The sequence below is a fragment of the Gopherus flavomarginatus genome, chromosome 1 (assembly GCF_025201925.1).
Source record: "Gopherus flavomarginatus isolate rGopFla2 chromosome 1, rGopFla2.mat.asm, whole genome shotgun sequence".
Taxonomy (NCBI): Eukaryota; Metazoa; Chordata; order Testudines; family Testudinidae; genus Gopherus; species Gopherus flavomarginatus.
In genome coordinates, this window is record NC_066617.1 from 66070980 (window position 1) to 66083695 (window position 12716).

The window sequence follows — 12716 nt, forward strand, 5'->3', positions numbered from 1 at the left end:
TTAGGAGTAGCTGGGTGGGCGGGTCTGTTGGTGGCTGCGTTTCCTGCATGTCTGCAGTCGGGTGAGCGCTCCCCTGTTCGGGCTGGAGCGTCTTTCATTCCCACGTGCTGAGCGGGGTTGGATTTGCTGTCGCTCTTCCTCAGCACCAGCTTTGCTTTGGTGATGATGCCTCGCATAGGCTCAAGCTCCCCAGCCGCCTGGACCGACTTGAACTCTGGATTTTAGTCTTGTGAATCCTGTGAACAAGGAGGAAATTGGTACCAAAATTGGATTTCACAAACTCGGCGCCTATATTTTCAGGGTAAAGGCGCCCTAGGCACCAATGGTTCTACTTCTGTGCGTGGTGCTGCTGTCTCTTTGTACCTATTGGGTTCCTGGGAACTGGGCGGGCGGAAGCCTGCCCAATGCTAAAAGATCCCCACCACACAGCCTAAGGGGAGGACCTCAGAACACAACTGATTTCGGGGGACAACTAATAAAAGAACAGGGACAGGAGTGTGAAAGTTACTGGTCCCCCCCTTTACAGCTTACAAGCAGCCACATGGGGGAAGCAGAAGCCTCACGGACACAGTACACTGAACGTTTGAACTATCTTTTCTGCTTCTGCCTTAACGCAGAGAAAACTTGCTTCAAACCAGCTTTGTCCTAACCAGATAACAGAACTATGGTGTTTGACACCTATCAATCAAGTGTTAACAAGCAAGGGTCTTTGTCTAAAAGTGTATAAAAGGCTTGTGAAATTTGTATGGAATAGAGCCTTTATACTAAGGTACAGGGCTTTCCTTTCTTCTGCAGAACAAAGCATTTTTCCTTATCCCTATCAGGCTGTTATTGGCTCTCAGCTGGGCAGACCCAACATTTCGGTAACAGTTTCTGGTGACCCAGATGGGACTTTCCTAGTTTGGACATCGAACTCCGGACGGCTGCGGCAAACTAGGAGCGGCATCTAGTGTTTAGCCCCTCTTCCTCACTTCACCACGGCCCCTGAGGTTCGTGCTCTGATAAGGTGAGCCCTAATAGGATAAGGAAATGCTATCTGGTTCTGGTTCGCTATCTGGTTCTGTTCTGTTTAATTAACGGGTTACTGTTTTTCTGCTCTGTTCATTTGGGCGTTAGGTGTGTGGGCAGAACTGAGCCTCTCGTTCGTAATTCCTCAGGGTGGAAGCCATAGTGTGCGATGAAGCCCTGAGGTTGAATTGAGATCCTTCTGTCCCATCCCCTGTAGCGGTCACTGTAATAGAGGTAGGAAATTCTGGATTAGACCATAATTCCCTCTGCTCTCTGTGTAATTCTCTGATTGAGTGTCAGAAGACAGATGGGTGGGTCTCTGGGTAAACCCCTCTAAAGATAGCCCTTTGGATTATATGTTAAGTAAATGGCCCCTGCCCGGTATTCAAAAAGGGATGTCAAGGAAGCTTTTTTCTCAACCCTCTCCAATTTACCAACATCCTTCTTGAATTTTGGGCACTAGACCTGGACACAGCAATGGCTGCAGCAGTGCCAAACGCAGAGGTAAAATAACCTCTGTACTCCTACTTGAGATTTGCTTGTTTATGCATCAAGAATGACATTAGTACTTTTAGCTACAACATTTGCACTAGGAGCTTGTGCTCAGCTGATTATCCATTACTCCCAAATCTTTTTCAGTCACTGCTTCCCAGGATAGACTCACCTGTAAGCATGGCCTACATTTTTGGTTCCTAGATGTATACATTTTCTTTTAGTTGTATTAACACACAATTTGTTTGCTTGTACCTAGCTTACCAAGTGATCCAGATCACCCTATATCAGTAACCTGTGCTCTGCATTATTAAACACTCATCCTATTTTTGTGTCATCTGCAAACTTTACCTGTGATGATTTATGTTTTCTTCCATTCACTGATAAAAATGTGAACTAGCTTAGGGCCAAAAGCTGGTCCCTGTGGGACCCCACTAGAAACACACCCATTTAATAATGATTCCCTCTTTACAATAATATTTTGCAACCTATTGGACAGTTAATAATCCAAATCAAACACTTTCCAGAAGTCTTAAGTATATTACATCAACTCTCTTACTTTTATCAAACAAATTTGTACTAATAAAAAAATTAGTTTGAGAGGATCTATGTTCCATAAACCCATATTGATTGGCATTAATTACATTATCCTCCTTTAATTCTTTATGAATTGACTCCTGTATCAGCTGCTCCATTATTTTACCGAGGATTCATCTCAGACTGACAGGCCTATAACTAATCCCATTTACCTTTTTTCAATATTAGCACAACATTAGCTTTCTTCCTGTCTTCTGGAACTTCCCCAGTGTTCCAGGACTTATTGAAAATCAACATTGATGGTGCAGTGAGCTCCTCAGGAAACTCTTTTAAAACTCTGGAATTAAAATTATCCAGACCTGCTGATTTAAAAATGCCTAACTTTAGTAGGTGCTGTTAAACATCTTTCCAACACACTAGTAGGGTAGAAAGAGTCGTATCAAATATATCTGTTTTTTCCCAAATACAGAACAAAAATATTGATTGAACACTTCTGCCTCTTCTGCATTATTTAATTCTTTGATTTCCCTCTAATAATGGTCTAGGGAGAATGATTCTGTAGTCCTGTGGTTAGGGCTCCCACCTAGGAGATAGGAGACCCAAGTTCCACAACCCCTTATCCAATCATTCTTTCATTATCCACAGGGGAACAACTTCAAAAGGAGAGACAGAGGTCCTAACATCAAACTATCAAACTCAGTGGTTAGTGTACTCTCCTGACAAATAGGCAACCCCCTGTTCAAATTCTTCCTTGCCCTCTGGTAGAGAGTGGGTGGCTTCAATCTGGGTCTCCCACATCCTAGGTGAGTGCTATAACCACTGGACTAAACGTTATAAAGTGGGTGATGGCACCACCTCCTCCATTGACTGTTTTATGTGGAGTGAGGCAGGTGCCTAACTCATTTTTGCAAGAAACACCTAAGCTGCCTGACTTCAGAAGAGAGGTTTGCATTTGGGGATGATCACTTAGCTCTGGTCTACACTATGAGTTTAAGCTGAATACAGCAGTGTTTGATAGATTTAACCCTGAACCCATCCACATGATGAAGCCATTTAGGTCATCTTAAAGGACTCTTAAAATCGATTTTTGTACTCCTTCCCGGTGAGGGGATTAGTGCTAAAATCAACATCGCTGGGTCAAATTTAGGGTAGTGTGGATGCAATTGTACGGTATTGGCCTTTGGGAACTATCCCAGAGTGCTACATTGTGACAGCTCTGGACAGCACTTTCAACTCAGGTGCACTACTCAGGGACACAGGAAAAGCCCCGGGAGCTTTTTAATTTCATTTCCTGTTTGGCCAGCGTGATGAGCTCATCAGTGCAGGTGACCATGCAATCCCAGAATCGCAAAAGAGATCCAGCATGGACTGAATGGGAGGAACTGGATCTGATCGCTGTATGGGGAGATGAATCAGTGCTATCAGAACTCTGTTCCAAAAGACGTAATGCCAATATATATGCCAAAATCTCTAAGAGCAAATGCGAGGTGTTTAAAATGCTCACAACTGCAGCGGTGATCTGAGCGGACTCCTGCTTGCAGTGCTATGGCGTGTGCATGGGCAATCCAGGGAAAAGGGCGAGAAATGATTGTCTGCTTTCACGGAGGGAGGGAGGAAGGGGTCCCTGCAAAACCACCTGCAGCTACCTTGTCCATTATGTCAATTTTTTTTAATTAATAAAGAAAGAATGCATGGTTTCAAAACAATAGTTACTTTATTTTGAAGGGGGGAGGGTGGTTGGTTTTCAGGGAATTAAAATCAACAAAGGGGGCGGGTTTGCATCAAGGAGAAACACACACAACTGTCACTCCATAGTCTGGCCGGTCATTAAACTGGTTGTCAAAGTCTCTGTGGTGCGCAGTGTGCCTTGCTGTGCTCTTCTAATCCGTGTCTGGCTGCTCGAAATCAGACACCAGGTGATTTGCCTCAACCTCTCATCCCACCATAAATCTCTCCCCCTTACTCTCACAGATATTATGTAGCACAGAGCAAGCAGCAATAACAACGAGAATGTTGGTTGTGCTGAGGTCTGACCAACAGCACCAGCGAGCTTTTAAACGTCCAAAGGCACATTCTACCACCATTCTGCACTTGCTTAGCCTGTAGTTGATCTGCTCCTTACTACTGTCCAGGCTTCATGAGCCATTGGGAGCAAGGGGTAGGCACGACCACACAGTGCTGCCGGCTGGGAGAGCATCCTGAGGCAGAAGCCTCCAGCTCACATGATATTCCAGGCAGGACTGAATCTCCATGAGATGAAACTTAAAGAAGAGAATGACCTGGAGTCACTCCCATTCGGTGCTCTAAGAGGAGGATGGCCATGTCTGTCCAGGCACCCCTGATCGACCTCACCGAGGTCTGCCAGGAGCACCCAGGAGACATACGGTGAACGTGAGCTGAGCTGAGCGGGCTCCCGCTTGCAGTGCTATGGTATCTGCGCGGTTAACCCAGGAAAAAAGCTGCAAAACAATTGTCTGCTGTTACTTTCACGGAGGGAGGGGCGACTGACGATATGTACCCAAAACCACCTGCGACAATGTTTTTACCCCATCAGGCATTGGGAGCTCAACCCAGAATTCCAATGGGTGGTGGAGACTGCAGGAACTGTGGGATAGCTACCAACAGTGCAACGCTCCGAAAATCGACGCTAGCCTTTGGTACTGTGGACGCACTCCACCGACTTAATGCGCTTAGTGGGGACACACACAATTGACTGTATAAAATTGATTTCTAAAAAATTGACCTCTATAAAATCAACCTAATTTCGTAGTGTAGACGTACCTATCTTTACGAAGGGTATCTCCCTGCAACCTAGATTTAGGGTCCTATCCCTCAGAGAGGGGTGGGTCTTAGCACACAGTAATTTAGGCACCTCCTCATTTAGCATGCTAGTTTTTGTGGATTGTATTCTAAGGCACTTATCTCTCCTTGTTAATCTTATAGGGAGACTAGGTGGCTAACTGGGCATTGTAGATTGCAGTGCTGTTCTGCTGATATTCTAGGTGCCTAAAAGTAAGCACAATGATACTCAGTGTTGCAACACCTATGTCCCTTCATAAATCCCACCCCTGGTGATTCAGTAAGTGGCATTCTTCTGTTGGAATAAGTACCAGTTTTAGGGTTCGCTGGGCCACTGGAGATGTCATCTTTCAAATGAAACATATCAGTATTCTTATTCAGTTGTGGTCATTAAACATTTCATAGTACTTCTTTTTAAGAAAGTTATATGTTGCATCTCTAAATTCCTCTGCAATATCAGTTTGCTACAATATTCTTCACACTTGTCCTAAGCTGTGTTGTTCCTGCCTATAGTTAATCAGAAATGTCTGTATTTCAGGGGTGGGTGAAATGATCTCCTTAAATGTTGTATAAGTCCTATTTCTGCAAATTGTTGTGCCCATGTGGAACTTGTTGCACGATTGCAGCCATAATCTGCAAATCTCTTTGACATGAAAGGCACTAAATAAGTGTAAGACATTAATATTGCTATGGTCAGATAAGTTATTCTTTAAATATTTGCATTTTGTTACTGCACTTACTTGTTTTCTCTGTCTTCAAAGTTTTTGATCCTGCAAACGTGCACATTTAACTGTTAATAACTCCATTGAAATTCTATGCTGGCAGAACCATTTGCAGTGTTGCTGCCTTTATCATATTTATGGGAGTTGCTGAAGTCAATGGGACTATTCACATACTTAAAGTTAAGCATGTGCATAAATATTTTGTAGGATGTGGAGATATTTTGTAGGCCATTTACTGAAAAAGTTTTTCTAGTCAGAACTACAAAACCAACACCACTGTGAAAAAACAAGTTGTATTTTGTCTTGTCTGGCATGTAATTAAACATGATTGCCAGCTAAATTCTAAAACTAAACCTTTTACTATTGGTGATGCATGAAGCAGGAAGAACACAACTTGATTTTCTAATTCCAAGATGAGTTTATTGTGCAGCAGATTAATCTTATTTTGATTTGTAAACTGAGCAGAGAATTAATGCACAATCATGCTGTAAATGAAAATAATTATTGAACTCATGTCATATTTATAATAATATTTGTGACTATTACCACATTTTATAGGTGTGCATGAATAACTGTTCTTATTTTATGGCTATTTTTCAATAAACATTTTAGAAAATGGGAATTTTTTGATAAAAAGGGAGTGTTTTGGTATGTGCATCACATTTTTAAATCATACATATGCATGAGTAGCAGGTGAAGCTTCCCCCTGGGGAGGCTAGCCCCATGCCCTGCCTCTTCTTGGCTGGCCCTGCCTCTTCCAGCCAAGGTCACGTCCCTGCTTGCTGCTCTCAGTCTCCTTCCTGCCCCCCATGGCCCTGACTGGGGTAAGGAGTCTGAGTGCTTGGCTTCTCTCTGCCATGACTCCAGCCTGGGGCCTCAGGAGGGGGGCCTGAGAGCTTGGTCCCAGCTGGAGTTAAGCTCTCAGCTTTGGCTGGGATCATGGCAGAACTCTTAGCCTGGGCTGGACTGCTGAAGCTCTGAGCCTGGAGCTCCTCTGCCATTCTGCCCCCACCCCCGCTGCAGCCCTGCCCATGTCCACATGCCATTCCACCCCTTCCTCTGTGGCTCCACCCCCGCTCTGCCTCTTCCATCCCAAGGCCCCACTCACTCTTCTCACCCCCCCCATCCCCAGCTGTGGCCGTGAGACCAGAAAAGCTCTGTGCCCCTGCCATGGCCCCGGGGTCATGGCAGGGGGGAGATTTTTCCAGAGGCTCCAAATCCACCACTGCCCCTCCACCCTGGTGGCCCAAAGTTTGAGGAGGCTTAGCCTCCACTAGGTGCCGCCTATCTACATCTGCAAAGCTTGACAATATTAACCTGAATATGCTTCACCACCCATCAAGCTTAACCTCCTCAGAAACAGTAACTGATAGAAGTTTCCATCATTTTGCTTGTGCACTTGTATAAAAAGTAAAATTATTAACAACTATTGTATTTGTGCATTCTTTGTTGATTTAACTATATGAGTTAGTAAATCAGTGTGTTTGACTGGCATCCTAGAGACTGCTCTACTGACAGTTTCTATAAAGATTGTTTAACATATAACTAAGCTTGATAGAAGTTGTTTTTTTATAATTTTGACAGATAAAAGTGATTATTTTAAAGAATGTTTTCAATTTGTATTGATTTAAATTTTCAGTTGTAGGAAATCACACAATGTGAAGAGGACAGACTAATTTTTTTAATGACAGTAGACATGGCACTTCAAAAAGGTAAAGCTTTGTAACCATCAAACCCCACATTGTCAACATCACATGTCAAAATACACAAAGTAAATATCCTTAAGTCAACCTCTAATAAATTCCCAAGACTACATCTAAGCAGGAGAGGTGGCTGTGTATTTATACATTCCGCTTGCCAGGCCAAGTTTCTGTGCAGAACCTCCCTTCCCCCACTCAGTTCGCCTCATCAGCAATTACAATGAAGGCCTTGTCAGCTGGCAGAGGAAACCAGGGGACACGCTACAGCGGGTTAATAACACCCAGATTTATACAATGGGTCACATAGCCGCATTTTTGAGGCCTGTGGACACCACATATCCCAACATGCCATGCATCTTGTGGAGACTATATATCCCAGCATGCAAGGCGGTGCTCTCGTCTATTGGAGGAGGAAGGTAAGTGTCAGGAAGGGGAAATACCTCTCGCTGTCTTTCAGGGACGGCTTGGTGCCTACGCGAGGGGGAGCCGGAGAGCATGCTGGGAACTATAGTCCCGTGCTGTGGCTGAGGGGGCGGGGACACGCCTGGTTAGAGGCTCGACACCAGACGGTTACGCGCGCTCCGGACACGCAGCCAGCATCAGCCGCGCGGCCGCCCCGCGCGCTCCAGTGGCGGCGGCGTCCCCTCTCCCTGCCGCCGGCGGAGGCGGCGCGCGGGCGCGGCGAGGCCCGGCCCGCTCTCTATGGTTGTGGCGGTCTCGGAGCTGTGGGACGCGGAGCCGGCGGCGCTGCCGGGATGGAGTGACCGGGAAGGTACTAGGGGAGCGGGGGACTTATGCGGCTCTGATTCAGCCCAGCCCTGGGCTCCTGTGGGAGAGGGGCGCTGCCCGCGGCTGCGGGGGGGGCGAGCGGCCGGCCGGCGGCGTGGGCCACCGCGTGTTCGCGGCTGATGGGGGGAGGAGCGTGTCCCAGCAACAACCTCTGGGCCGCGGGGCTCCCTGCCGGGCGGGGCTCCCTCGCTGCGTTCCTGGCTGGCTCTGGACCGGGCTTTTCTGATGCCGGCGCCTGCCCGCCCTTCTCTCGGCGGCTCTGCGGGGGGGAAGGGCGCTGGAGGGCTCAGCGGCTTTGCTGCGGCAGGCTGGGTCCTCCGCCCGTGCGGCGTCGCCGGGGGCGTTGTAATGGGGCAGCGTCACGGGAGCGTCTGACTTGGCCACCCAGAGCCCTCCTAGACTGCTGCCTGGCCTGCAAGGGTCCTGGGAAATGGAAGTGAGTTTTCTTTAAACTTGGAAAATACCCTGTTGTACGTGCAGCAGAGAATCCTGTGGCACCTTATAGACTAACAGATGTTTTGGAGCATGAGCTTTCGTGGGTGAATACCCACTTCCTCAGATGCATGTCTGTTGTACGTGTGTTACGAACACCTGTCGTCTGCAACAACATCAATTTCTGTAGAGTTTCTGCTTTAATCTGAAATAAATCTCTAGCGGTTATGGTTGCAAAGATCACCTTCAACATATGAACCAGTGAAGTCTCCTTTTCTCACATCTGTATAAGGAGTGAAATTAGCCATTCTTCAGAATCCAGCATGCAGTAAGGGAACTGACTAAGCATTTCAATGTCCTGTGCTCCTTGGTAGGCCCTAGGTTATTCCTTCTGTCTTACAACAAGCACAATATGTACTGCTAGATGGGTGATCAGAATTTGCCTTAATCCTTTGCCAAACTCTGCAGAGGCTTCATGCTGTAGGTCAGGGGTGGGCAAAGTATGGCCTGGGGGCTGCTTCCGGCCCTCCAGATGTTTTAATCTGGCCCTTGAGCTCCCAACTGGGGAGTGGGTCTGGGGTTGTCCTGCTCCGCAGATCTCCCAAAAGCAGTGGCATGTCCCCTCTCCAGCTCATACATGTAGGAGCAGCCAAGAGGCTCCACACACAACCCCTGCCTGAAGTGCTGCCCCCACAGCTCCCATTGTCCAGGAACCACAGCCAATGGCAGCTTGGGGCCGGGGGGGGGCACCTGTGGACAGGGAAGTGTGCAGAGCCACCTGGCTGCACTTCAGCATAGAAGCTGGAGGGGGGACATACTACTGCTTCTGGGAGCTGCTTGAGGTAAGTGCCACTCGGCGCCTGCACCCCTGACCCCCCTCCTGCCCTCTGAACCCCTCGGTCCCAGCCTGGAGCACCCTTCTGGCCCCCAACCCCTCATCCCCGACCCCACCCCCCAATTTCATGAGCATTCATAGCCTGCCGTACAATTTCCATATCCAGATGTGGCCCTCATGCCAAAACATTTGCCCACCTCTGCTGTAGGAAGAGAGTGCTGTCATTCCTCATTGATGTGTCAATAACAGATAGGATAGTAACTGAATTACTTCTGTATTTCCCACCCTGAGTTAGGGTAACAGGGTGGAAATACCTCACGTCTTTCACTGGCAGTCCTTTGAGTTACTAAATAATGGTGTTGATGGTCTCCAAAGGGAAGGAGGGGGATTTGGGGTCTTTGAGAGGAAGCAATATTAGTACAGCCATTGAGGAGGTAGAGAACTCTATTTCACCATAAGAAGTTAATAACTTCAGACTTAGCCCACGTCCAGACTAACCCGCTGTATCGGCGGGTTAAAATCGATTGCTCGGGGATCGATATATCGCGTCTAGTCTGGACGCGATGTATCGATCCCCGAGCGCGCTTACATCGATTCCGGAACTCCATCAACCCGAATGGAGTTCCGGAATCGACACGGAGAGCCGCGGATATCGATCCCGCGCCGTCTGGACGGGTGAGTAACTCGATCTTAGAAATTCGACTTCAGCTACGTTATTCATGTAGCTGAAGTTGTGTATCTAAGATCGATTTTCCTCCCCTAGTCTGGACGTGGCCTTACTATGTTAAATTTCTTTCATTCCAATGTAATTTCCTGTTAAGGTGGCTGATTCTGGTTTGGGAGCCCTTATGATGAGCTCCTGTAAGGTTTTGTGCACTTTTAATTGAAATGTAATAACTTCTAATTAATAGTACATGCTGTACAAAGAATACTACCTTGGAGCTTCAAAATGTTGTCTGACATGAGAACTTTATATTATACTGGGGCTTGCTAACAGGAGGACCAGGCAAAGGTACAACTCTCACATTAAGTAGTGTGTCACTGAAGAATGATTACACATGGGATGTTACAACAAATCTGTATTACACAATGTATATGAATAGTTAAAGCAAGTTGTTGTTCTAAAGAAATAACTGACCTGTCCAAAATTGCAACATAGGTACGTTGAGAAAGTGTTTATTCCTACAGAATGGTCTGCTAGTTCAGCGTTTCTCAAATGCTGCCACCATGACCACATGTGGCTACCAGTGGAATTTTGCAGCCACGACAGCCTCCTGGGCGGGGAGGAGACAAAGCAGTGGCCCCTCCTTGTAGCACCTAGCTGTTGCTCCTGGATGAGCCACCTTGGTGTTTGCTGGCACTAGCAACAGGGATTGGTATCCTGCACCAACAGCCTCCTAGGGGGCTCCTGGTGGTGCCTCTGGAGAGACATGGGCTGGTGTGTGTGGCACCATAGGAACCTGGGACTCTGCAGGTGGCCGTTGAGTTCCCAACTCACTTTCCCAGGGATGGAGGGGCTTGGGCTTCAGCCCCAGGGCAGCCACCAGCAAGAGTTGGTGCCTGCACTGAGGCCACCAAAAAATGTGTTGTGAGAACCCTAGTCTATGCACGTCTATTTCTAAGACTGAGAGAACTCTCACTTTCTAGTGGCAGCCAAGATGCTCTCAGGAGAGAGTCATTGTTTGTAGAATTAACTATCACTGAAGATCAGACTGAGAGCAGGTCTGCACTTGAAATGCTGCATCGACATAGCTGCGCTGCTGTAGCGCTTTAATGAAGATGCTCTATGCTGATAGGAGAGAGCTCTCCTGTTGGCATAGTTAATTCACCTCTGCAAGGAGTGGTAGTTATGTCGGGGGGAGAAACTTAGCTGTTTACACCAGCACTTAGGTTAGTATAACTGTCGCTCAGAGGTATGGATTATTCACACCCTGAGTGATGTCATTATATCGAAGTAATTCTGTAGTGTAGACCTGCTCTTGGGGTGGGGGCGGGGGGGAAAGGAAGGGATAGCTCAGTGGTTTGAGGATTGGGCTGCTAAACCCAGGGTTGTGAATTCAGTCCTTGAGGGGGCCACTTAAGGATCTGGGGCAAAAATCAGTACTTGGTCCTGCTAGTGAAGGCAGTGGGCTGGACTCAATGACCTTTCAAGGTCCCTTCCAGTTCTAGGAGATAGGTATATCTCCAATTATATATACCCACCTTGTCTGCGCTAGGAATATGTTTTCACTAGAAATGCTGAAGCTGCACCATTGTAGCACTTCAGTGTAGAGCAGTGGTTCCCAAACTGGGGTTCTTGGGGGTGGGGGGGAATCCCTAATGGCGGACAGAGCTGTCCCTAGGGACCCGCAGGCAGCACAGGGCCAGCAGCCCACAGCTCCTGGACTTCCAAGAGTGAAGCAGATCAAAGCAAGCATATCTATCACACTGAGGAGATTTAAACTTCAAGATTCGTTATAAGAAGCAGAAAGGGAGGTGAATATTTTTTGCTGTTTTTAAAATTAAATAGTCAGCTAGTATTGTTTTTAAAATTTATTATGAAGAACAAGTTTAAGCTTTGTTGTAACATGTGCTGTTTGCCTGGACTGCTCAAGACCTGAAAGCTTGTGTAGGAGGAACTCTTTTGAGTTGGCTTCTTAAATACCTTCATGCTGTTTCACATCTGATACTCCTTGATGAAACATAGGAGCCTTGTCTTATAACAGGCTTATTCAAAGTGATACAAGCTACAAAAGTGAGATCTTGGAAGAGTATTACCATTTTCATAACGTAGTAAAATACTGTAATGATAAATAATACAAGTGTGTAATAAGCAGGTCATAAAACATTTTATATTTCCAAGATCACTGCTTTTATAATTTATACTCGGGTAAAGGAGAAAATCCCTGGAAATATTCATTTTTAAGAGGGGGTTTGCGAGACTTAACGTGCTAGTGAAGGGGGTTCACAGGCTGTTAAAGTTTGGGAACCACTGGTGTAGAGACTACATTGGTGGGAGGGGCATAATTAATACACCTCCCCGAGAGGCCATACAAGGTTAGTGGAAGAGTTCTTTCATCAGCTGAGCACTGTCTACCTTGGGGGTTAGATCAGCTTAACTGTGTCACTGAGGGGTGTGGATTTTTCACATCCCTGAGCCATGCTGCTTGGTCAACCTAACATTTTAGTGCCTGGCCTAGAAAGGTTTTGCGAGCATAGTTATACTGGCGAACACCCCTAGTGTAGATACAGTTTATATCTGCAGAAGAATTGTACCAGTTCCCTGAATGAAATAAGTTATACTAATGAAAGGACTTTTTTTTGCTAGAGTAACTGCATCTATGCCAGGACTTCTGCCAGCTTAGCTGTATATGTTAGGGATGCACATTTCCCCCACTCCCCCCAACTTCTAACTGTCATAGC

The 12716-nt window shown here is 46.7% G+C and overlaps 1 protein-coding gene and 1 long non-coding RNA gene across 4 annotated transcripts in view; both read left to right on the forward strand.

Moving 5' to 3' along the window:
- The first annotated feature begins 6 nt into the window (after positions 1 to 6).
- LOC127034915 (uncharacterized) lies at positions 7 to 6176 on the forward strand. Of its 2 annotated transcripts, none has more exons than XR_007769522.1 (4): positions 7 to 257; positions 825 to 1006; positions 1648 to 1674; positions 4009 to 6176. It is a non-coding gene; the product is annotated as an uncharacterized LOC127034915 (long non-coding RNA). The 2 variants fall into 2 exon arrangements; XR_007769523.1 differs by lacking the exon at positions 4009 to 6176 and adding an exon at positions 2683 to 3743.
- A 1711-nt stretch (positions 6177 to 7887) lies between these two features.
- The window catches only part of XPOT (exportin for tRNA), a 90020-nt gene continuing 85191 nt past the window's right edge, over positions 7888 to 12716 (forward strand). The window contains exon 1 of one of the 2 annotated variants that reach the window (XM_050923400.1): positions 7888 to 8030. The gene's annotated coding sequence lies outside the window, so the exon portion shown is untranslated. The remainder of the gene's footprint in view (positions 8031 to 12716) is intronic. The other variant, XM_050923407.1, reaches the window with a different exon arrangement.